The 23997-nt window shown below is 39.7% G+C and overlaps 1 long non-coding RNA gene across 1 annotated transcript in view; it reads right to left on the bottom strand.

Annotated features, from left to right (window-relative positions):
• Positions 1 to 1054: 1054 nt before the first annotated feature.
• LOC123959368 overlaps positions 1055 to 23997 on the bottom strand; it is a 27805-nt gene continuing 4862 nt past the window's right edge. Inside the window, exons 2-3 of the long non-coding RNA XR_006822280.1 lie at positions 5142 to 5257; positions 1055 to 1381 (exon numbers count right to left, since the gene is read on the bottom strand). This is a non-coding gene — a long non-coding RNA (uncharacterized LOC123959368). The remainder of the gene's footprint in view (positions 1382 to 5141; positions 5258 to 23997) is intronic.

Here is a 23997-nt window from a genome sequence, read left to right on the forward strand (position 1 = left end):
CACCATCATGTTCTATATGGGCTCACAGGCTACCCCAGAACTTTTGGAGTCCTGAGGGAGTATATACAATTGAAAATAAATCCTTAAAACAGAGGTCTTCAAAATTGACCTGTGGAAAACCTATATGAACCCGATGTGTACCCAATTTGTAAAGGACAGTCTAGAAATACTAGCCTATGTCAGCATCTGTATAGTTAATGCATTAATCCTACATAAAACAAGGCTTTGTTTCCTTTACAGATACCTGATATGATAGATTTGTATTTGCGTCTTTACTACAAAGAGCCCTGTATGGAGGTCTACAAGTGTCACAGAAATAGTAATTAAGCATTTAATTAATTATTAACTAGTTGTAGAGTAAACATAAGCATTAATAAATGTGTTTACAAATGAATGTATTAATCTATACGTAAATAGACAAAATTACAAAGTAAGTCATTATTTTATTTTTTAATAGTCATTAAAAATCGGAATTACATAAAACGTTTGCAAATTAAATATAAATCCATAAATAAATATTTAACGTAATAAAGGGATTTACAAAAACAACAAAACACTATGTAGCTCATTTGAAAATACATCAATGAATATTCATTAATAAATAATGGAACTTAAAAATCTATTTGACAATGGAGAGAAAGAAAAATGAACACCTGGATGTGCAAATTGAGTTAAAGGGGCTATATGTAGATTTTAAATGAAATTAATCACTTTTTATTGGCTGTTTGTCAATGGACTGTAACCTCACATAAAAATGAACCATTGACTGGCTTTCTCGGGTGCTTATAACCCTCTATGCCTCTTCCTATGTGAAGAAATCGGGTTGGATTTTCCGTGAAATCCAGTGGTTTACGTTGGCTTTGCTGTATACACAGCGTCAACACCACAGCTAATAAAATAGAGTCTGCTAATAATAATAAAATAATAATAATAATAATAATAATAATACATTTTATTTATAGACACCTTTCTGAACGCTCAAGGTCACCCCACAAACAATATAATAAAACAGTGCAGCAATAAATCGATAAAATTATAACTATAATTACAGTGCATAAAATCAGGGTACATAACAACTGGAAACAAAAAAAGATGTGTTTTCAGGCGGGATTTAAAAATGGAAAGCGTCAATGTTGCAGATGTCTGGTGGAAGAGAGTTCCAGAGACGAGGGGCAGATCAGCTGAAGGCTTTGAACCCCATGGTGGTCAAATGAGCAGGAGGTACAGTGAGGTGAATAGCAGAAGAAGACCTAAGAGTATGCGTGGGTGTGTTAATGTAAAGGAGGTCAGTGAGGTACAGAGGAGCGAGGTTGTGAATGGCCTTGAAGGTCAGGAGAAGAGTCTTGAAATCCATGCGGGATTTAACTGGGAGCCAATGCAGCTGCGGAAAGACAGGAATAATATGATTAATAGAAGGGGTTCTGGTGATGATACGGCAGCAGAGTTCTGAACCAGCTGAAGTTTATATATGGATTTGAGACGAAGACCAAAGAGAAGAGAATTACAATAATCAATGCGGGATGTGACCAGTGTGTGGACGAGAATGGCTGTACTAGTGGGAGAGAGAGACGGTCGGAGGCAATTAATGTTATGTTAATGGAAGTATGCAGACCAGCCAGCCAGCCAGCCAGCCATCGTCAACCGCTTATCCTGCGTACAGGGGGGCTGGAGTCAATCCCAGCTGACATCGGGCGAAAGATGGGGTACACCCTGGACCGGTCGCCAATCCATCGCAGGGCGTTAGTGAAAACAACAGAGACCAATCTGTCAAAGAGGATGTTATGAAAGATGGTGTCAAAGGCTGCACTCAGATCAAGGAGAATAAAAATAGTTAGTAGTCCGGAATCAGCTGCCATGACAAGATCATTGGTGATTTTTACCAGCGCTGTTTCTGTGCTATGGCAGGGACGGAAACCAGACTGGAATTGTTCATAGAGGTTATATTCAGACAGGTGTACATGGACTTGATATGCAACTGTTTTTTCAAGGATTTTAGAAAGAAAATGTTAGAAAAAGGTTAGAAATGGGACGGAAGTTGTTGAAATTGTTGGGGTCTGCACCAGGTTTCTTAATTGTAGTGGAGAATGTGGTTTTTGTCCAGTTTTCTTGTAAAGGCGTTCAAGGCAATGACCTTTTACCTTGAGCTGGCGTAGTTCTGATGTAAACCATGGGGCAGAATGGGTGAAGGAAACAGTCCGGGTTTTTAAAGGAGCCAGAGAATATAAAATGTTTTGTAGGCCATCATTGTAGTGACAAACCAGTTCATCAGGGTTGGAAAAACAGTTTATACTGGGGAGGCATCAATTTCACTAGAGAAAGTGTTGAAATTAATGTCCTTAATATTTCTGAATGAAATGACACATGGCAGTTTTATTTTGGACAGTGTTAAGTTGACAGTAAAAGAAATTAACATGTGATCAGAAATGGGGAGGTCAGCCGCAGTGCAACCATGAGGAGTGACACCAAAAAAATACAACACAGCCTCCAACACAAACCTCCACGTAAGGATAACAAACGAAAAAAGGTTAGACCAAACGAGAATCATATCGACGTCGGGTGAAAACACAGTCAACATCTGAAAGGCGTTTGAATCATGGAGAGACCTCTGCTTTATTTTTTTAACACTGACCCAGAGTTGACTGGTTACTTGTCCTATTGGACAAATGGTGAAACATGAGTTTACTTTTATTATGAAGTAGTCACAGGTAATACAATGTGTTTGTCAGTGAGATTAGCTCTGACCACTATCGTTCATCATAAATCTGTCTACAAAACCATGGTCAATTTCAGCATTTTATGACAGCAGATCAGTTTGAAATATTGCAGCCAGTAATGGAACAGTCAGGAGCAGCCACGGTGAGCTGATAGATGAAGAGCTGCAGGCGACAGGCTACACACCTCCACTACTTCAGCTAGGTTACCAACTCCTCTCACTGTCACTGTTCGCAGACTCGTGAGGTGTGCAGCATAGCAGTCATAACCTGACTTTATGCTGCACACAACACGAGTCTGGAAAAAGACGAATTATTGCCCGACAATAGGTTGGTTAGCTGCCCTAGACCTCTGTGACCTGTAGTATTAAACCCCATGTGCCATTACTTCCGGTAACTACAGGTGTCACATGCACAATAATGGCGCAAATGCATAATAGTGTCAAAATTGGTTGATTAATATTTCCTGCCAATCAGAACTGCATTCTGCAGTTACATTTACAATAACAGATTTTAAAGAGGTCATTTTATGTTTTTTGGCCTCTTCCCATCCCTTTATTGTGTGTATATTTTTTTGTGTGTGCATGTAATAGTTTTGCAAAGGGAGTTACCATCTCCCACAGAAAACACTGTTCCTAAACTGCCTGAAAACAGCTCTGAAACTCTTGCTCCAGTCTGTTTTGCGAAGCTCGTTCCGGAACTGAAGCCGTGGTTACTGGCTTGTCAGGACCCGCCCCACTCTGCTTCTGATTGGCTCGTAGTCCTTGGCTGTGTTCGAAACAAGCTAAACTGCTGTCTCAGAAGATGTCTAACAGGACAGCGAGGCATCAGTAACGGCCAGTTTTGAAGGCAGCATCAATGATGACTTGATGCTGACTATTACCCATAAAGCAGCGCGTCTGCTTTATGGGTATGTGAGCTGCGTCTGCGAGCTGCGTCTGCGAGCTTTTGAAAACTGGTCAAGATGGCGGACAAATGAGCCGAATTTGTACAGAAATATAAGTTTTTAAAGGTTTTTAGTAGTTTTCTTGCTTCGATTTTTGAAAATCTAGCGAGAACTAAACACTGAACTATCATATTAGCCCGTAACTGTAACCAACCAAGTTTGTTCAGTATGATTTCTGAGGCGTTTGTTAGCCGTTTGGCTTTTCAATAGCTAGTTAGCTTATGCTAAGGCTAGCGTCTCTTCTGACAGCGAGAAGAGACGCAAGACGGCGTGCTGATGTCACACGTTGCCGTAAGTACTGCCCTAGAAGGCTGTTCAAAACTAATGTATACAGAGCTGCCTTCACTTGAAAGTAATGCCTTCTGAGGCAGCTATCTATTACGGTATCGAGGCAGCGAGGCAACTGCCTTCTGTTTCGAACACAGCCCTTAACTACAAACTCCAAACAAAGATCAAATTAAAGTGAGATGCTTCACTTGGTAGCTAAAACGAAGCGGTATCACACAGGGTGAAAAGAGGTGCTGCAGCAATATGCAGTATGATAAAAATATGCTGTTTTTAAACAACGCAAACCTTTTCTGTTAGCATTTTCTAGTTAAGTATCTAGTATGTAGTTATCATTATGGATTGACCATGTTTTTTTAGGAGTTTGTTCACATACCTCTGATATAGGCTAATAAAAACATTAATTTTATGAAAGGGCAAATATTAAACAATAAAATGCTAATTAAGCCTAAGTAAAGACAAACTAAAGCATCTGCTTAGAAAAATTATGGCCCTTAAACAAATGTGGTAGAGGACACCCGGTGTACACTATTAGAACTCTAAAATGAAGTATCTTTAAAGAAAACCAGGGCAGACATGTGTTTCATTATGATGCATGTGTTGAGCCAATTTCAAGTCTCTGTGACTTGATTTTGATTGTATCAAAACGAACTGAAACCAATAGGATGTGAAAGGTAGGCAAAATCCATTAAAATGTACAGCGCCACTCGCGTGAATTGGGAAATGATTATCATTTATAAAAGTTGTAAGCACATGTACTAGGTTTATTGTGCAAACCCACTGGTCCTTTATGCTTTTTCAAGCAATTTTGTTAGGGGGAAACCCGATGATGTCATATTTGTCACCCCTAAAAAGCAGATCAGGGCATATATATCATATACATGTAGTAAGGGAACCAGAGGAATTTATTTTTCCTCTGATGGTGGATGAGGCCTGGAAAAAACCAAAACAAGTCGTGTTTAAAACTACTCTTAATTGCCCATAAATTAATAAAAATCAACCCTTTCTTGGTGCTGTTGCAGCCTTGGATGAAAACAACACATGCACTAGGTGTACTGCTATTGTTTTAGCTTTCTCAGTTCTAGCAAAAGCACTGATCTTGTCAACTGTTTTCCAGAAACCTTTGGAAAACCCAGAGTTTTCTCCCTAAAGAGCTGTCATGGCCCTGAGCTGGTTTTATATGATATGAGATATTTCACCAGTCAATCGATGTGGTACAACCCATCTGGGAAGCCGTTCTTGCTCTCTGCTTGTCTTCTGTGCCCGCCTCCTCCTCTTTCTTGTACATTTCCAGGGAATAGCCATGATGAGAACACTGGAAGGGGGAATTTGTCAATGTATCAAATATGTTGAGAGGCATCTGAGAGTGAAGTGCAATTACACAGACACAGAGAGGGGGAAAACATGTCTCAGAAGTTGCAGTGGGAGGGAAGAGTGAGGAACTTTTTTTCCTCCCTATGCAACTTTTTATTCTTTCTGACAGAGTAGAAAAAGTACAATGCCATTATTTCTCCGCTTATGAATTCCTTATGCAATTGTATTCACTCCTTATTTGTTATGTTTGCTTTGTTTATGCAATATGCAAACTACTGGTGTTATTTATGGCACGTTGTAAATGATAATTGTGTAGGATCCTCATTAGAGGTGTTTCACAAGCAGGTACTTGTATATGTGATCTTCAAAACAATTGGAGATTTGTTCATGTTGACCACGGAATTTGTTAATGTATAACACATTAGACATGTTCTTGCACATTCAGTATTCTGATCTAAGGTGTAATCCTCAAAGGTTAGAGGTCACCATATGTCTCTGCACTCACACATTTGTTTTTCTAACCTGCTAACCGTCCCAATCACCCTCCTGGTGAGCCTTAAGCTGTTTATAGTTGGTCAAAGTCATCTAGTTAAAAAGGGGTCAGAGATATGAAAACATCTCAGACCCAGCACGTGACAGTTTGTTTTGAAACATGTATAGTAGTTACCAGGAACATCCAATGGGAAGTGACACTTGCCTGCAGCGCTCTCCAGGCTCCCTACACGGTCCGCATCAATCCAAAAACACAGCCGCTCTCCAGAGATTACTGGCAGGAGCAGCAACAGAGGCAAACAAATAGACCAAAGAGATTCTGCCCTTGAAACAAGTCACGTCTCCTTTGATCATTATTACTGTGCAGAAATGCTTATTTTTTGAGCTGTATGTTTAAAGATTTTTAGTGTAATTGTATCAGTGCATAGCATCAGGTATGATTTGACCCCAATTTACCTGAAGTCTGCGGAAAGCCTAGCGTGCTGCCGCTTAAGGCAACACATGCATATGACAAAACACAAGCAACCCTCATCAATTTGACAACACATATGCAGCGTTTGGAAATAAAACACCAGCAAAAAGAGAAATACACTGACCAATCTGACAACATGAATGCAGCATAACGAAACGTGCTGCAAAGACAGAGTACCTACCAACTACAGAAACACCCTGCAAATTCACAAAACACAACCAAATGCAGACAAGACAACTAAATATAGAAACGCACGCACGCAAATAGCGAAAACACAATCAAATACAACAAAAAGCTGAAGATGACTTTCAGAGAATGTGCTTATTCACATTTTAGCAATCTGACTGCATGATTCAGATATTACTACTATCAAATGTATAGTGAAGAGTCTAAAATAGCTTGTATCACACCAAGTCATGGAGAAAGTAACTCTTGTGGAACAACTCGTTACCTAAGTTTGTTCATCAGTATTTAATGGCCCCTACAAACGTTGTTTTGTAACTTAGTTCTGTTATTTTTCTGTGCATCTCTGCAGTGCTTCTGTATTTGGTTGTGTTGTCTGTGTTTGCAGTGCTTCTGTATTTGGTTGTGTTGTCTGTGTTTGCAGTGCTTCTGTATTTGGTTGTGTTGTCTGTGTTTGCAGTGCTTCTGTATTTGGTTGTGTTGTCTGTTTTTGCAGTGCTTCTGTATTTGGTTGTGTTGTCTGGATTTGCAGGGCGTTTCTGTATTTGGTTGTGTTGTCTGTGTTTGCAATGCTTCTGTATTTGGTTGTGTTGTCTGTGTTTGCAGGACGTTTCTGTATTAGGTTGTGTTGAAATTATTCGTTAAAGCAACATTATGTAGTAACTTTCTTAAATCCTAAAATAACATCTTCAAATCTCATTTAGATGGTACACTGACTTGTAATAGGGTGAATGGTGTCTCTGTCATTACCACTGTGGGCTCAGCAGCCTCTATGGACATGTTAGTTAATGCAGTGGTTCCCAACCTGGGGTCTGCGCCCCCCTCAGGGGGTGCCCAAAGCTCTATCTGTTTTGAGGTTGTCAAATAAACTTTGGTTTGCACATTTTATAAAAATCATGATAATACACTAGATAATTTATACAAAAGTCTGTGTTCATTTTTTCCTCAATGAAAATAGGCAGACTACTTAGTAGTAGGGCTGTAATGGTTTTGAAACAGAGACCAAAATCGTGACACAAAAGTCCACGATCTGGTGTCGCGGATCAGCGAGACAGAACCGCGACACACCCGCTCATTGGACTGTTGAGCTCTCATTAAGACAGTGCAACTGTGCCGGTGGCGGCCGGTGGAGGGTGGGCTCGATAGCGATATATATAGTAGGCTATTTGTATTAACAGTAGGTTATTGTAGGTATCCTTAGATTAGTTTTTATTTACTTGAATCCGCTCCTCTGCTCTTCTCCCCACACTCACACACCTAGCCTGCACCTCTGGTCTCTCACGCTGGCTCCGCCTCTTTCTGTCTCTCTCTCCCTTTATGTGTCTCTGCTGATTTTCTCCATCAGCAGTACGTTTCATAAAGTCGTACTGCTCTTTAATAAACTCACCCGTGATTGAGTTTTCAAGTGCACTGCATGTGGATTGAAAATGAAACTTAACGTTAGTCTGCAGTGGTGCGTTCACCATAATGTAACCGTAATGTAACATTTCCTGCTTGTCTGATGACATAATACTAGATGACCTCTCCCTCACCGTTTCTCTGCAAAATGCTAAAGTGGGTTGCCAAATATACTTTGGCAGGTGCAACTATACCTGTCCAAGTAAATTATATGTTGAAAACACCTAAGTTAGTGCAATCTGTAGGCCTATATTTTGTAAATATTGCACCTTATAAACCCCTTTTCTTGGTGTTAAACAATACCAAGAAACAAAACACCAGGAGACTGTTTGTGAAGGCCAACCAAGAGCTGACATTGATTTACACAGAGCCACGAAGGTGTCATTTGACTCCATTTGTTTGCTATTAGTAGGTAATTACATCATCTTTTTCTGTGTGCGTGTTTTGTCAGTTGTTGGGGGGGGGGGCTCAGCTTTTCTTAGATAAAAGTAGGGGGGGGCGCCAAGGAAAAAAGGCTGGGAACCACTGAGTTAATGGCAGAGGCTAGGAGACCGAAGAGGATGTTGTCAGAGGAAGAGAAAAAGAGAGTGAGCAAGCAAGAGGCTCCCGGTTGTTGGTGAGAGATTCATGAAATAAAAGGCTTCAAGACAAACGCCAAGCAGGCATTCTTACTGTTGGACTAATAAGTAATATTGCTATGTCTTATGTTGTCACATGTGCTAGATGTTTGCCCGTGTTAGCAAAGTTGCTGACTTGTTAGTTTTTGATCATAAGTAACATTATCATAACAAATGCACATGTACAACTGTCCTTATTTTTACGACAGCAGTGAATTACACTCCGAAATGGTAGAGGCGCCTAATTACACACAAAAAAATCTTACATAATGTTGCTTTAACACTAGAACCCCTAAGGGTCATTTATCTTTTTTAACTGTAACTACAACCCTCAGTTCATGACTTTTTCTTCATCTAGTTAATTATGGGGGGTATGGGATGAAAACAAATGAATTAAAAAAAATTATGATCATTTATATCTTGAACTGCCGAATGGTAATTTTCACCCCTCAAAAAAAACGCTGTATGATGCTGCGCTCAATGCCCATTGTTTAGTCAGAGTGCACATAGTGTACGTTTACAGTAGGCTATAGCTACATCTGTAATAGATGGTAGCTAAACGTTCAAGAGGCACTAAAAATGCTTCAGAAAATGAGTGAGGGAGAATGTGATCTGACCCATCATTGACTTTACTTTAATTGGAATTTATTGCCTTTGCCCTTGTGTTCACTTAAAAAAACAAAACAAAGAAAATTGAAAAAAATAAATACATTTGTACACATTTTAGTTATTTCTTTACAATTGGCAATGTATTCACACAGGTAAGTATGTAAGTTGCTTTGGATCAAAGCATGTGTGGCACATTTTACTTGTCATAATTTGTTGCTACTTCTTTTTTGCCAACAGTCTTTCCTCATTTGCAGCTGAAGAATGCCCATAGTGATACAAAGCCCAATGAAGGTTTTCTTTTCTTTCACCTCCATCACCATCCCCAATCTAGGTAGGAACCAACATGCCCTGCAACGCAGAGTCTAGGGGAGAGTGTGATTCTGAAGTTAATGGAGCCTTATTTGGGCAAGGGGAGAACTATGATGACAATTTGTTTTGCTCCCACTTGCCAACAAACTGGCCTGTCCAAAAATACTAGCTTTGTTGGCACCACAATCCAGAGCAAGAGGTCACAGCCTCCTTCTGCACATCAGAAAGCTCCACCGCATGACACGAAAGACACGACAAGGCAACCCTCAACATTTACTAGGAAAAAGAAAAGAAGCTCTGCATTCTCAGCACAATGCTGCCAAAAAAGAGCCAGAGACAGTTCACTTCTACAACAAGACTAAGGTTGAAGGTGGAAGTGCTACATAAGATGGCAAGGCATTTCTCGAGCAGCTACCCAAAGATGGCCAGTTGCAGTCTTTTATAACATACTGGACCTGGCCGCAATCAATGTATGTGTCCTGTACTGGAACTGCATGGAAGCAAATATCACCAGGTGAGAGTTCATCCTGGAGCTCTGTTAGCAGCGAGCACATCACATCACAAACACCAAATGTGCCGTTGGCCATGCCCACCATGCCTGCAGAGAAAATAAGTGAGTCTTTCCCTGCTGAAGCTCAAATTCCGTCCATTTACTTACAGTTAACTAAATAACTGTTAATAATAAAAATGTTTAAAGTTTAAGCTAATGTTTTTCTTACACAAAAGATTCAATTATTTTAATATGTTCGTGGTTTAATTTACTGCCTGTATCATGTTTAAAATAATAAAATAAACTTAGTTATTTTTGTCAAGTCTTACTTCTTCTAATTAATTCTATTAATGTCCTGTATGCAATGGTATTGCAATGTTGGTTCAAGTAGTAAGCTTTTTCATGGTTACACTTAATGTTTTATAAACTATAAATATAGGAACCTTATTGTAATCAAAAACATTGCTCTAAAGCTGAATTCTGAGGCTTTTCTGTAAATAGTTTTCTAGTAAATATAACAACTTCTGATCAACACGTAAGAATTTCAGGCTTATATAACTACCTTCCAGTTAGTCAGTCAGTGTCCAGGTTAAGCCCCATTCATTCAGAGTGCGGATAGATCTGGCTAATTTAATTTGTTGAACAGATACAGATACAGAGAGTGGTGTACTCGCTCATCCCTAATATATGCAGAACCTTTCTTTGAGAACTGGAGGCTTTGTCTGAAACTAAAATCTCACACGGCAGCAATTTGTAACAAAAATATAAAAACACAAGTGAACAGTATTGTTTCCATTACTCTGACTTTTCTATGTTTCACTTTGTTTATGCCATAGCTGTGGCCCGAGGCATTATGTTTTCAGGTTGTCCGTCCCTTTCTTGTGAATGCAAGGAATTGGATACAAGGATGAACTGATAAGAATGTTGGTCAAAGGCCAAGGTCACTGTGGTCCCAAAATAACCTTGACAAACACATTTTTGGCCATAACTCCAGAAATTAATTGATTATTATGACTGAAAATTTCACAATGATGAAGTGATTTTTTTGGTCAAAAATACATTTAAGTTCATCAGTCAACTTCAATGTAACGTCATCGTGTCCTAAAAACACACATTTTTGGCCATTATTCAACACTGTAACTCATGAACAGAAGGAGATTGTGACCATATTTCACAGACGGTCAGACACTGAACAGGTGAAACTCTTGACTCAAAGGTCAATGTGACCTTAAAATAGGTTTTTAGCCTAATTTAAGATTTAATTGGGCAGTTCCAGATTTCACACAAATGTTGTCTAGGACTTCACAAGTAAACAATAACTAGCACAAGACAGGCTTTCCTCCATCTCGTCCATTCTACCTGTCTCTTTCTGAATTTCAAGTGTCATCGAAATCACATGACTACAAGCAAAGTACAGGAGCGCAACTAGTTAATTGTGATCCTGTGAGTGAGAGGCTTTGCATCTAAAAGTACCAGGAGAAAACAAACGTGCCACATTTAGTGTAGCGATAAGAATCCATCGTTACACAAAAATCAAGTACATGTGTACCTGTTTAGCCAACACATCTCTGATAATCCTTCATTAATCAGTTAAACAATGTATATTCACTGGAATCTTCCATATGTATCAACAATATAGTGATAACTTCCATTTAGCCAAAACATGCACTTTATACTTTTTTATTTTTTTTAATTCAATCCTTCCTAGTATATAATACATATATTATATCTGTCTGGACATACATGGATGTAAACTTCAACTTGACTGGTTGGCAGAGGCACATAACTGTAGGGCGATACTTCTAGTTTTGCCATTTTATTGTACTATCAGACAAATACAAAAACATATTGTATATAATGCATTTGGTTTGATTGGTCTATGTGCCAGATGTCCCCTCTAATCCATCACGGTTATGTGAGTTTCTAAGTCAAATGTTGTGCTGTGGTGTCCTACTTTCATCCCCTCATAACTCGCCTCCATCATCCAAACTCTGGATTCTTTATTACCATCAGTCTGTGATAAGCGCCACCGTAATGGTTCAGAAATCAGCCTCGTAATTCAGTTGGTTCCAATAATCACTCTGCATAGCTAATGTAGAACACGCCAAAGCAGTCTGATAATGATCTTATCCATCCTAGATGTCTTGATGCCGGGTAAAGAGCAGCACAGTATTGAAGGGTTTCCACATCATGCTCATTATGTTACGCATTGTCCCAGCTCATCTAAAAGTATGATTATCCTCTTTGCCCTTGTGTTGTGGGAACCATACAAATTATCTTATCAGTGTCATCTGATTATCATTGACAGTGGCTGTGATGTAACCCAAACATCCTTAATATGAATTATTCATGTACATTTATCTGTTTTAGGTATAGAAAACCTTTGCTCTGAATTGCAACTAAATCTTCACACACGCTGTCTGTCTAAGAATTTCATGAAACTTCTTTGATCTAAATATATTGCATTAACACCTGGAGGTTACATGGAGAGTCTGCAGTACGGTATATATTTGTTTTAATATACAACAGGAAGAAAAAGTCGTACTTTTGCAAAAAAAGACACACAAGCCATGATAAGTTTGCATTTTTATGTGATGAGGTGAAGTATTTGTACATAGGTTACCTTGGATTTCTTCAATAAAGGAAAACAAGGAAAACGTATTACAGTTAAGTGTGCTTGTGCACACACCACTTGCACCGTATAATTACAGCACCTACACGCTGAAAGGCCCTTAACAGTGTTGATACTTGACCACAGTGGAGGCAATCTGTGATCACCCAGCTGAGAGGCTTGACCGACCACTCTATATGTTGATGAATACATAGACACACAGCAGCTGATAGAACAGAAACATCTCTGTCAGAAAGCTTGCATTTCATCCTGTTCCTACTTTTCAAACATTTCCCCAGCTTGCCTTCTTTCCTGGCTCTTATTACAAATGCACGCCTGCTGCATGAGCCCACATTCGCTGCCGTCCAAAACTGCAGGTTTTCTCCACAGCCAAAGAGTGGAGAACAGGAGTGAAGGGAAAGGAGGGAGCGAGGGGGTTCTCAGGCTTGAACAAGGCTTTATGACTTTCAACATGATTTGCATAATTGTATGCATCTCATGCAGCGTGAGTACACAGTGCCAGCATGGATGATCAGTTCTTATCTCCAAACTGCACCATAAAGATAAGAGAAATACATGCCGATATAAAGTAATCTTACTTCCCACTGCCCATGTCAAATTATTTAGGAGGACTCGACATTCTGGGAGCCACTGCAGCTGCATGAACGGGCAGATCATTGCATCATGATTTCTCATTGCCAAGAGTTCTAATTCTAATTGAAGTGGGGAGTGTATTGTTGGTAGTTAATCTCTGTAGGTGTACTGTGGAACAGCTTTAGTTTATTTTACTGACTTATTGATTTTGATCTACAATCATATAGTAATGTTGACCTGTCCAGGGTGTGCCTCGCCTTTCGCCCAATGTAAGCTGGGATTGGCTCCAGCGACCCTGTACGCAGGATAAGCGGTTGACGATGGATGGATGGATCATATAGTAATGTGTAATTATTTTACATATAATACTTGGATTAATGCATGACAATTTTACAAGTGATCATCTGTCAAGTGTTTATTATGTCTAACATTGGTGCTGCTGTGTAGATATAAAGTTTGGGTAAGTTTGTATGTCTCTTTTAGGTCTAGGCTAATCTCACATAGCCAGACTTCCATCTTGTCATGCCTACAAAGGCTGTGGAAAAAATCGAGTTGTTAAAATAAAAATGATGCCAGGAGGGTGGAGTCTGGCACTGGCGCCCAACAAAGCCAGAAACATGTTTCTACTCCAACAGATAACTAGCCAGAGGTGCCGTTTCTGGAGGTGAGCTTTTTCAATCTCACAGCCAATCAAATGGCTCCCTTGGGGTTCTCAAATGTCTCACTATCCCAACAAGATTTTCTCCAAATCTCCCTGAGCATGACAGGATGGAGGTTTGGCTACAAAACATTACATTTACAGGTGGGATATTTCCTAGGAAAGTCCTTTGAGATTCTCTTGTAATGATGGGCAATATAAATAAATGATTTAGCTCGACTCCATAACTCGCTTGGTGCTATTTCACACGGGAAGGTGTATGATCACGGTGACGATTACAATCAGTTCATCAATTATCAGTTTGATAATTGATCTAAATGAAATCTGAAATGTATAAACTACAGATAAATAAATGAAATACCATTTTTCCCTTCATTTTCCTTTTTGCCCAACATGGAGGCATTTTGCAGCAAGATCAGTCATTTTAAGATTTAAGACATCAAAGCAACATGGACTACAAACCAGTAACAAGCACTTTCATTGTTGTATTTATGCTACTTGAACAAAACCAACTAGCTTCTTTCCTGAGCATCATGTATCTTCTTTCATTGCCAACCTCCCACTACATTTACTCATTTAGCTGACGCTTTTATCTAAAGCAACTTCCAGTTGCTATCTATGTCAGAGGTCGCGGTGCTAGACGTTAAGTGTCTTGTTCAGGGACACATGGGGAATCAAACTTGAGTTCCCCACACCAAAGGAATGTGTCCTATCCACTGTTCTATTGCCTCCCACTAGTCAGCTGTCTGTCTGACACTGCTCTGTTGCCTCTCTCTGTCTGCCTTTCTGCCATTCTGCTGTGTCAGGCAGTGGGACAGGGAGGTAAGAGCTGGATATCATTATCATGATACTATCAGAACACTGTGTTTGTTGAGCTGGCTAGCCATTAAGGAAAAATGCGTGCCCTGTTGCAGCTACTCTAGGTGGGTTAATAGTCAAATTAAAAATGCAAACATTAAATTGCTGCTGGTTTATTGCTGCTATTTATTATTTTGTGAACATCCAAATTAGTTTACAATTTTTTAAACAAACTTCTTCGACTTGTCCATTGTTGTATTTTACCAGGAAACCGAAGTCTTCCCAAACAGAAGACCATAATGATAAGGGAGGGGTTTCAAGCTCTGGCTTCTCTGCACTGGCTGTGACGCTTAAGTCACTAGTTAGCGAGAGGCCGGGCTAAAGCAGCTGCTTGTGTAGTGCTGTAGCGCCGCAAGGCGGAGATTTGGTACGGCACTTAATATGTCTGTGTGGAAACTCGGAATTTACGTATGTTCCTCACACAAAACAAGCCTAATATATCATTCCAAAAGTCCTGTACTGAAACGGTCCGGTACGAATATATGAACCGTTACACCCCTACTGATTACTGTAGTTATCAGTTATATAACAAGTCCATATACTGTAACTTAAAAAAAGAAACAGCATTTTCATTCACACATCAAAAGTGGAATTCATAAGCAATACAAGGCCACCTAGCTCAATTTAATACACTCTGCTGCTACAGCCTAACTTGTGATAGTTACGTTATCTAATGTTAGCAGTTAATCATTTAGCAAATTCTACCCTACTTATCTACTATATTTTAGCATTTTCATTTACCTGTAATTGTCACTTGTGGTCACCACATGATTCTCAGAAAAAGTTACATAGGCTTGATTTAAAGCTCCACTACTCGATAATTTGATAATAATAAGTCACATGACTATGTGGTTGCTCAAAGTGACAAACCCGCAAAGCATGGAAGCTCATTGTTTTGGTTTTACAGCCTGCAACTTTACTGTTTGTTTCACTCTCAGTCTGCATCACAAAATAAGGGAGATGAAAGGAAGGGACTTAGAAGCCTCAGGAATTCAAAAGATGAATTATCAATATTGGTTAACTAGGTTACGTTTTTAATTCCGATTTGACAACCTTGTATTGTGTTTTTGTGTCAAATCTGGTTGCAATCATTTATTTATTTTGTGTGTCCCTTATCCAGTGAAGACCTGCCAGGTGCTTTTTATCTTGGGGAAGCTGGTTCTGGCAGACAAGGTTCACCGGAGAGCACCGAAACTGAGCGTCATGGGTGAAGCCACTTCACAAAAGGTTCCCTGCCCTTTTATTTGGTAGGATTTATTAAAACAGCCAGCTTCTGACAATTCAATTGAAAATCCACTGCTGGGTCTGTTTTCTCTCTAACTGCAGTGACCCCTTCAGAGCAGACGTAGGGAGGGGGATCGGAAGAGAGACAAGGAGGAGAAGTAGGCTTTTAGAGAGCTTGAGATGACTGGCAGGTAGAACAGGCTGACTGATGAAAAAAAGCAGTGGGGATATGAGTTAGTGGTGAGAAATTACTCCAAGCTGTAAATGCCTGCAGTTAAGAGCAACAGTGTCATGTGTTCAATGGGTGGTGTTTCAAATAGTTACAGCAGTTTCTCAGTGTGTGTTTCTTCATAAAGCTGCCCATTCCCCAGTGGAAACCAATGTGTGTCAGATTTTGCCCTTTTGCCATGTCTGTCACTGTTCCTCTGATGGTATTTGCGTTCATGGCCAGTTTTCATTTGCCTTTGCTGCCTTGCTCTCACACTTTGTGCCAAGCGTGCCAGCATGTGACATTCACAGAGGCTCGCGAAAGGACAGTGGTCTACACTTGGTGTCTGAATTCTCCATCCTAAAAATCTATTTGAGCCATGAAGCTTTGGCATAATCCTCATAAAGCTCCCATGTTATTCACAGAATGGTAACCAAGTGAGCCTTAAGCTTTGCCAAACAATGAGCTGAACACAAGCATGGTAGCAAATGCCATATGAAATTCAAGCAATGTTAGGTCAGCTGCCGCATGGAAGACATTTTTATTGAATCACTTGCTATGATAATGTTTTTGTTTGCAAAAACAAACAATATCAATCAAATATTGGACAAGACTACCGGTGTTACTTGCTTCGTGACCTTGTTATGATAGTTAGTAAAACAGAGCAAACCTAAATTAAATCTGAGGTGGGAAGATACACTGAACAAAATTATAAAAGCAACACTTTTGTTTTTGCCCCATTCATCATGAGCTAAGACTTTCTCTATGTAAATGCATATTTCTCTCAAATGCTGTTCACAAGTCTGTGAATCTGTGTTAGTGAGCACTTTTCCTTTGCCGAGATTATCCATCCACCTCACAGGTGTGACATATCAAGATGCTGATCAGACGGCATGGGGATTGCACAGGTGTGCTTTAGGCTGGCCACAATAAAAGGCCACTCCAAAATGTGCAGCAAAGGTGGAGCGTGGGAACATGGGGCTTCTAGCTTGTGGGTTCAAGGGTCACTGTTCTGAATGCTGAAGGAAGAGTGTCTCTTGGCAGTATGAGAGAACGGGAGAAGCCAAACAGCTGCAGTTAGTCGTGCAAGTCTCTCTCTTTGTGATAAACTGATTCTCAGTCCTGCCTGTGAGCACATGGTGCAAGAGGAGAGGGAGAGACGCTTATTGAGATTACACTGAGCAGCATGCAGGGAATAAATTTACAAAGAAAACAATAAATGAAAACTAGTTAAGGTCCAAAAAAACGTGACGGAAGAATAATACGAAATAATAAAGGTTAACATAGGATGTAATGGACAACAGTCTCCATACATCCATCCATCGTCAACCGCTTATCCTGCGTACAGGGTCGCGGGGGGCTGGAGCCAATCCCAGCTGACATTGGGCGAAGGGCAGGGTACACCCTGGACAGGTCGCCAGTCCATCGCATGGCCACACATAGACAAACAACCACTCACGCTCACATTCACACCTAAGGACAATTTAGGGTCACCAATCAACCTAGGCCGCATGTCTTTGGACGGTGGGAGGCGACAGTGCTAACCGCTGCACCACCGTGCCGCCCCATGAACAACAGTGTTTGCATTTAAATTTTTGGACCAAAATTATTGCTAGGGACAATTCAGAAGTCGCAGGATATTGGTAGGGACATGTGTTACTGAATGGACACCATTGTCTAGATTAAATCTGTGCATGGTTCATTCTTTCATTATTTTTTTTCAAAACCAAATCGGAAAAAAACAAAAAAAAGTTGTTTTTTGTTTTTCTGTATTAAACCCATAACGGAAAACAAAGGAGCTGCGTTATGTTCTATCTTTGACCGGTGTTGTATCCCTAAAACCCGTTCTCACTCACCGACTCGTCACATATGGATGCATGGTCAAAGCCTGTCGGCCTTCGTAACGTGCTGGGGATCCCTTTAGTGTCATAGGTCAACGCAGTGGGGTAAGCCCTTTAGCATCAGTTTGTGACAGTAAAGGCAGGTATATGATATGATATATATGATGATATGAACAGAAAAGACTGAGTAAGAACATGGTTGGGGTGAAAGGAGGGCCAGGACCTTTGAATCAGGAGACTTGTGTTTGTGTCCCCTGTGAAACAAAAAGTCGATATTAGGTTAAATATTTTTATTTTTAATTTTATATGAGGCTGTTTCTTTTCAAGTTGCATCGCATCTCATATGAACTGTGGCGAATATGATTGTAGAATTGAGCACTATAATAAGGAGCCACTCAAAATTCTCCTATTTCTAGCATAAGTACGTCAGCATCAAGGAAGCATTTTGTTTTGGGCTGATCTGAAGTAGCTGGTTACCTGAGCGAAAATACTGGAATATCTTTATCGAGGGTTTTTTGTCGAGGCTACGGCCAGGGTGCGAACTACAGGGGAGCCCTGTAGGCTCCAGCCCCCCGCTGCCCCTCTGTTAGCTCTACTATGGGTTGGGTTGCCAATGTAACCGGCACACTGGACGGCCAGTGGTCGTGGCTGGATGAAGTCTGAGCTCCTGATATGACGCATAGCCTAATCCATGTGTTACTTCAGCTGGAGGCTCTCCACAGTGCAATTTTCTAAAAACTTCCATCTCACACAGAAAATAAAGGTCTGGTTGAAACAGTGTAGAGAGGTTGAACAAAAATTTACATTTTAATCCCTGTATGATTCGTTAATATACAGTTCGTTGAATTAACTAATAGGCTAACAGTTCATGTTTGCTGGGTACCATTGGACTTAATATTGTCCTTTTTTTCTAACAAAAAACCCACTTGGGTTAATGTTCAAGCTCATCTTAATTACATTTAATCAGGGACGTAGTGACGAATGTCTACACTGCCGGAATTATACAAGAGGAAGAAGAATGTAGTGACGATACATGCTCTGTAGAGTAGTTTGTCCATTTTCATCTACTGTACAAACATGGCGGTGCAATATGGTGACCTCCATGTAAGGGGACCTGTGGTGTATGTAGATAGAAATGGCTCATTCTAAGGTAATAGAAACATAACGGTTCAACATGTAAGGTACACCACTGAAAACACAGTTATGGATATAATAGTGCATTTCTATCAATAGATCCTCAGAAATATTACACACTGGACCTTTAAGACATTCAGACATACTTATCGGTCCAGAGCAAAAAGGTATCAGTTCACATTTTTAAGGGTCAGCATTTAATTGGCAACTTCATTCAGATGTGAGCAACAGACTGAGCCTCAAGCCCTAACTTGTCAATTTTACTGTGACAAAAAGTAAGAAAAAGTCTAGATGTTTATTAGTGGAATTGTAGATTAGTGCAAGATGTGGCTGACACCAGTGCATTTTAGGTTTTCTAGTGTCATGTCATTTAGCACATTAGCGCATTCCTTCTGCAATCTCTGTGTTGGTATCTCACTGAGGGCGGAGCTTAGCGCCTCCTCCACACACACGCGCGCACAGTCTCACACACACAGACACACACACACACACACACACACACACACACACACTGACATATAGGAGAGAATCAGCACACTAATAAGAGCTCAACTCTCAAAAGTGCAACCCCATCTGCAGATGCAAGACGCAAGCATGTTGAAGACTTTGTGGCTGAATGGGCGGAGTCATATATTCTGTTTGAAAAAAATTAAAAAGCTACGTCTGGTCAAGCTTCGTAAACAAGGAGAAGCGTTTCCCACATTAAAGTAGCCTCCATCAGACCCACTTATTATTGTGTGTTCGAGCAGTGGGAAGTGGGAAGAAATTGTCAGTAGTCAAGAAATAACCCATTTAATAGGGGACAATTCATATACATGTGTTGCAACAATGCTATCATCGTGAATTTCCCCTCTTGTATAGCATTATAGTATTTTATCACCCTACTACATGTGAATTGTCACCATAAATAATTGCACATCCATTTGAATGTGCATATATGCATATTTGCAGGATACATCATATTCATTGATTTTGATTACGTTTTTAATATGTTCTTATTGAATTGTTGAAATTGTATTCATCCATCAAATGACTACACACTCTCTGATAACAAAATGTGCTTAAATCGTAAAACGGAGAATTCAGAAAAATTAGATGTACCTTGGCAAAAAAGTTTTTTAAAAAAACTACCTAAATACAGCCACAAAGATCTGCTACATGGTGGAAGACTCTTAGTCTTGTTTATACAGTTTATTTGTGTGTAGCTATTAATATAAATTTTTCTCTCATTTTCTTTTCCTCTGTTGAACTATGACACCACATCCCTGTCTCTGATGCCGTGATTTTACATGACCTATGAGAAGTAAAGGAACGGACTCTTTCAGTTTGGTTCATTCTCACATGAAGCTACAGTAAAAAAGGAAGTAATTGAGACATAAAAAGACACACAGCCAAAGAAACCCATATCTATTCCCCACAGACAGCACATATTATTGTTGACAATTTCACATACTGGTGATGTGAATCTATATTTCAATTCACAGCTCATAATTACCCTGCCATAATGCTGCCTTTACACTTGTGTTTGTAATAAATGCAGAGCTACGATAATCTGTTTTAGTGTGATAGAAAGGTTCATTAATATGGAGAATACACAGTGGAGTGGTATCAGTGCTGGGAAACAGAAGCACGAATATCATTTATTGTTTTCTTGAATTTGCACTCCCCTCCAATAACCAGCGTTAACTTGCTTTGGTTAACATTTTGTTTGATTTTACAAAAGGCTGATGAATGAACTTTCGCCATCGGGTAAGGGGTTCAGCTCTGATGAAGGTTACCACCCTATGTTTAACAATTATCAGCTTGTTCATGATCAAAGATCAACCTCCGGTGTTTTGTTTAAAAAAAATAAAAATAAAAACTAGCTCATGCATGAATCCATGCAATTAGGTTAAAATAATCTAAACCCCACCAAGGTTACTCTCTGTTCTATCCTTCCTCAAGTCCAAAACAAGCACACAAGTATTCAACGCCCTTGAAATTCTGTATATTTTCTTCCAAATGTCCAGTTGTGTAAAACAGATCCATTCTGCATAAATCTCAACCAAACAGACCCCCTGTAATAAGTGACACAGTAAACCAGACTAATGACAACAGACTTGTGGAATACTTAATCAGCAAACTTCTCAGCAGACAACCACAGTCAGTCATGTACTGTCTGAAACTTTCACACAGAGCTAGTGATGGTGCAAAAGAGCTGATGTTAAGGCTTTGGGATATAAATATGCCTTTTCCACTATTGTTGCAATGTTATGACCGGTCTAATGAGATCTGTGGAGAGTTGGGCCTCTCATTTTCTTGTATCACCCAAACACTCTGCACAGGAAATCCACTGTGGAATTGTCCTCCGACGCATCCACTCAGATGGATGGATGCTTTTGCTGATGTTCCAGACAACAGAGCATCATTCAGTGCCTTATTTATGGTTTACATATAAACACACCAGAGTCCTGTGATGATGGCACTTTTGCTATTCCCATATACTGCATAGAAAGAGAAATACTTGATTTCAGAAAAGTATCTTTACTGTCCACTCGGAATATAAAGTATTTTGTTTTTCCCCTATTTATATACTGTAATAAATCACAGTGCTAGACATTTTTATCAAATCTTATCAAAGCAGGGATGAAATCCTGATCTTTCACCTCAGGTAAGCCACAATCTACTCCCTCCCTCTCTCCTACACACATGCAGGTGCACACTTGTCACACAATGCTTTTGCACTTCACTACAATGCAGTGGCTAGCTCTCCTAACGCAGAGGCAACAGAACAATAGAGCAGCTCGACAACAACACAGCGGCTGCCGCCGAGGTCACATCCACAATGCTACCTGCATATTTGTTAGAAGTTTAATTTTAGCGATGCCAGACCATCTGCTCGGCATTTGTAGATGGCAGAGTGAGCGGTGATTAATCAGTCAAACTATTGCTTCCAGTGCTCCAGCTCTTCAGGTCCACTTTTAAAAAAGGCAAGTGAATTTGCTGCTCCTATCAGTCATAGGTAAACATATCATGTGGAGGTCTGGTATGAAAATAAAAATCCAGCTGGATGATTCCAGCTTTCCATAAATTCCATAACCTTCTTAGTGGAAAAAAGGTGTGTCGGAAAATACATTGGAACAGAATTGGAAAAAATAAATCTCCTTAACCATAATTAAGTTTGATATTTCCAGTTTGTCTGTCCGAAGAAAACAAATAACAATTACTGTGACCTAAACCTATACCTAAAATTATGTAACTGTATTATATTACATATTAGAGTGGTCTCTTAGGTAAAATGTCATTCTAATTTCTAACCAACATGCTGCTACAGATAGCCAAACAATGCCTGACAAGGGTTTCCCCTTTCGTTGTTCAAAACATTTACATGATTGTCATTTTATCTACCATAGTTATGAAAATGTAAATATAAGGCTTGCATAAAAACCAATAAATATGACCTCATAAATTAACATCTAAAACTTCTCCAGTGTGCCGACAGGCAGCAGGTGTTCTGAAAATTGCATGGTGTTGTAATTAAGTCTAATAAACGTACCAGATGAATTACACATAAATAATATAATTTAGCTTATTTGACCAGAACAGATTTGTGTCAAAAATAGTACTTTTATCCAAACATAAATGAAGCACAGTATCAGCAAGAGCTCATTATTGTGGATTACAGTCATTCTTAAAGTGATTTAAAAGTCAGTAGTGAGTTCCAGTTGTTCTTGGCAAACCAAAGGAACATGTTGACACATGCATTTCTTCAGATGCATATTCTGTGGTAGTAACAATAGATGTCCTTAAATCTGACATTATTAATCAATTCTGATATGGTCCCCTCCAAAAGTATTGGAGCAGTAAGGCAAATTCCTTTGTTTTTGTTGTTCACTAAGGACATTTGGATTTAAGATCAAAAGATGAGTATGAGAAAAGAGTTTAGAATTTCAGCTTTTATTTCCTGCTATTCACATCTAGATGTGTTAAACAACTCAGGACATATCACCGTTTGTATTAGACCACAGCATTCTTAGGTGAGCAAAAGTAATGGAACAAATGATCTTAAAGTAGATAATTAATATTTGGTGGTATAACCCTTGCTTGCAATAACTGCCTCAAGCCTGCGACCCATCGACATCACCAAACTGTTGCATTCTTCATTTGTGATGTTATTCTAGGCTTTTACCGCAGCTTCTTCTAGTTCTTGTTTGTTTCAGGGTTTTTTTCCCTTCAGTCTCCTCTTAAGGAGGTGAAATGCAGCTCTGTTGGGTTAAGGTCAGGTGATTGACTTGGCCAGTCTAAAACCTTCCACTTTTTTCCCCTGATGAAGTCTTTTGTTTTGTTGGCAGTGTGCTTTGGCTCATTGTCCTGCTGCATGATAAACTTCCTCCACATTTGTTTTAATGCATTTCTCCATAAATTGGCAGACAAAATGTTTCTGTCCACTTCTGAATTCATTCGGCTGCGACCATCATCAGTTACATCATCAATAAATATTAATGAACCTGTTCCAGAAGCAGCCATGCACGCCCAAGCCATGACATTACCTCCGCCAGGCTTCACAGATGAGCTTGTATGCTTCAGATCATAAGCAGTTCCTTTCTTTCTCCACACTTTGGCCTTTCCATCACTTTGCTAGAGATTAATCTTGGTCTCATCAGTCCACAACATTGTGTTACAGAACTTTTGCGGCTCATCTCTGTACTTCTTAGCAAATTTCACTCTGGCCTTGCGATTCTGCCTGCTGATGAGTGGTTTGCATCTTGTGGTGTGGCCTCTATATTTCTGCTCTCTGAGTCTTCTTCCAACAGTGGATTGTGATACCTTCACCCCTGCACTGTGGAGGTCGTTGGTGATGTCACTTACTGATGTTTCAGGGCTTTTCTTCACAGCTCTCACCATATTTCTGTCACCAACTACTGTTGTTTTCCTTGGCCGACCTGTTGGACGTCTGTTGCTCAGCACACCAGTAGTTTCTTTCTTTTTCAGGACATTCCAAATTGTTGTGCTTGCTATGTCCAATGTTTGTCCAATGGCTCTGGTCGATTTTCCTTCTTTTCT

The sequence above is a fragment of the Micropterus dolomieu genome, linkage group LG20 (assembly GCF_021292245.1).
Source record: "Micropterus dolomieu isolate WLL.071019.BEF.003 ecotype Adirondacks linkage group LG20, ASM2129224v1, whole genome shotgun sequence".
Classification (NCBI taxonomy): Eukaryota; Metazoa; Chordata; class Actinopteri; order Centrarchiformes; family Centrarchidae; genus Micropterus; species Micropterus dolomieu.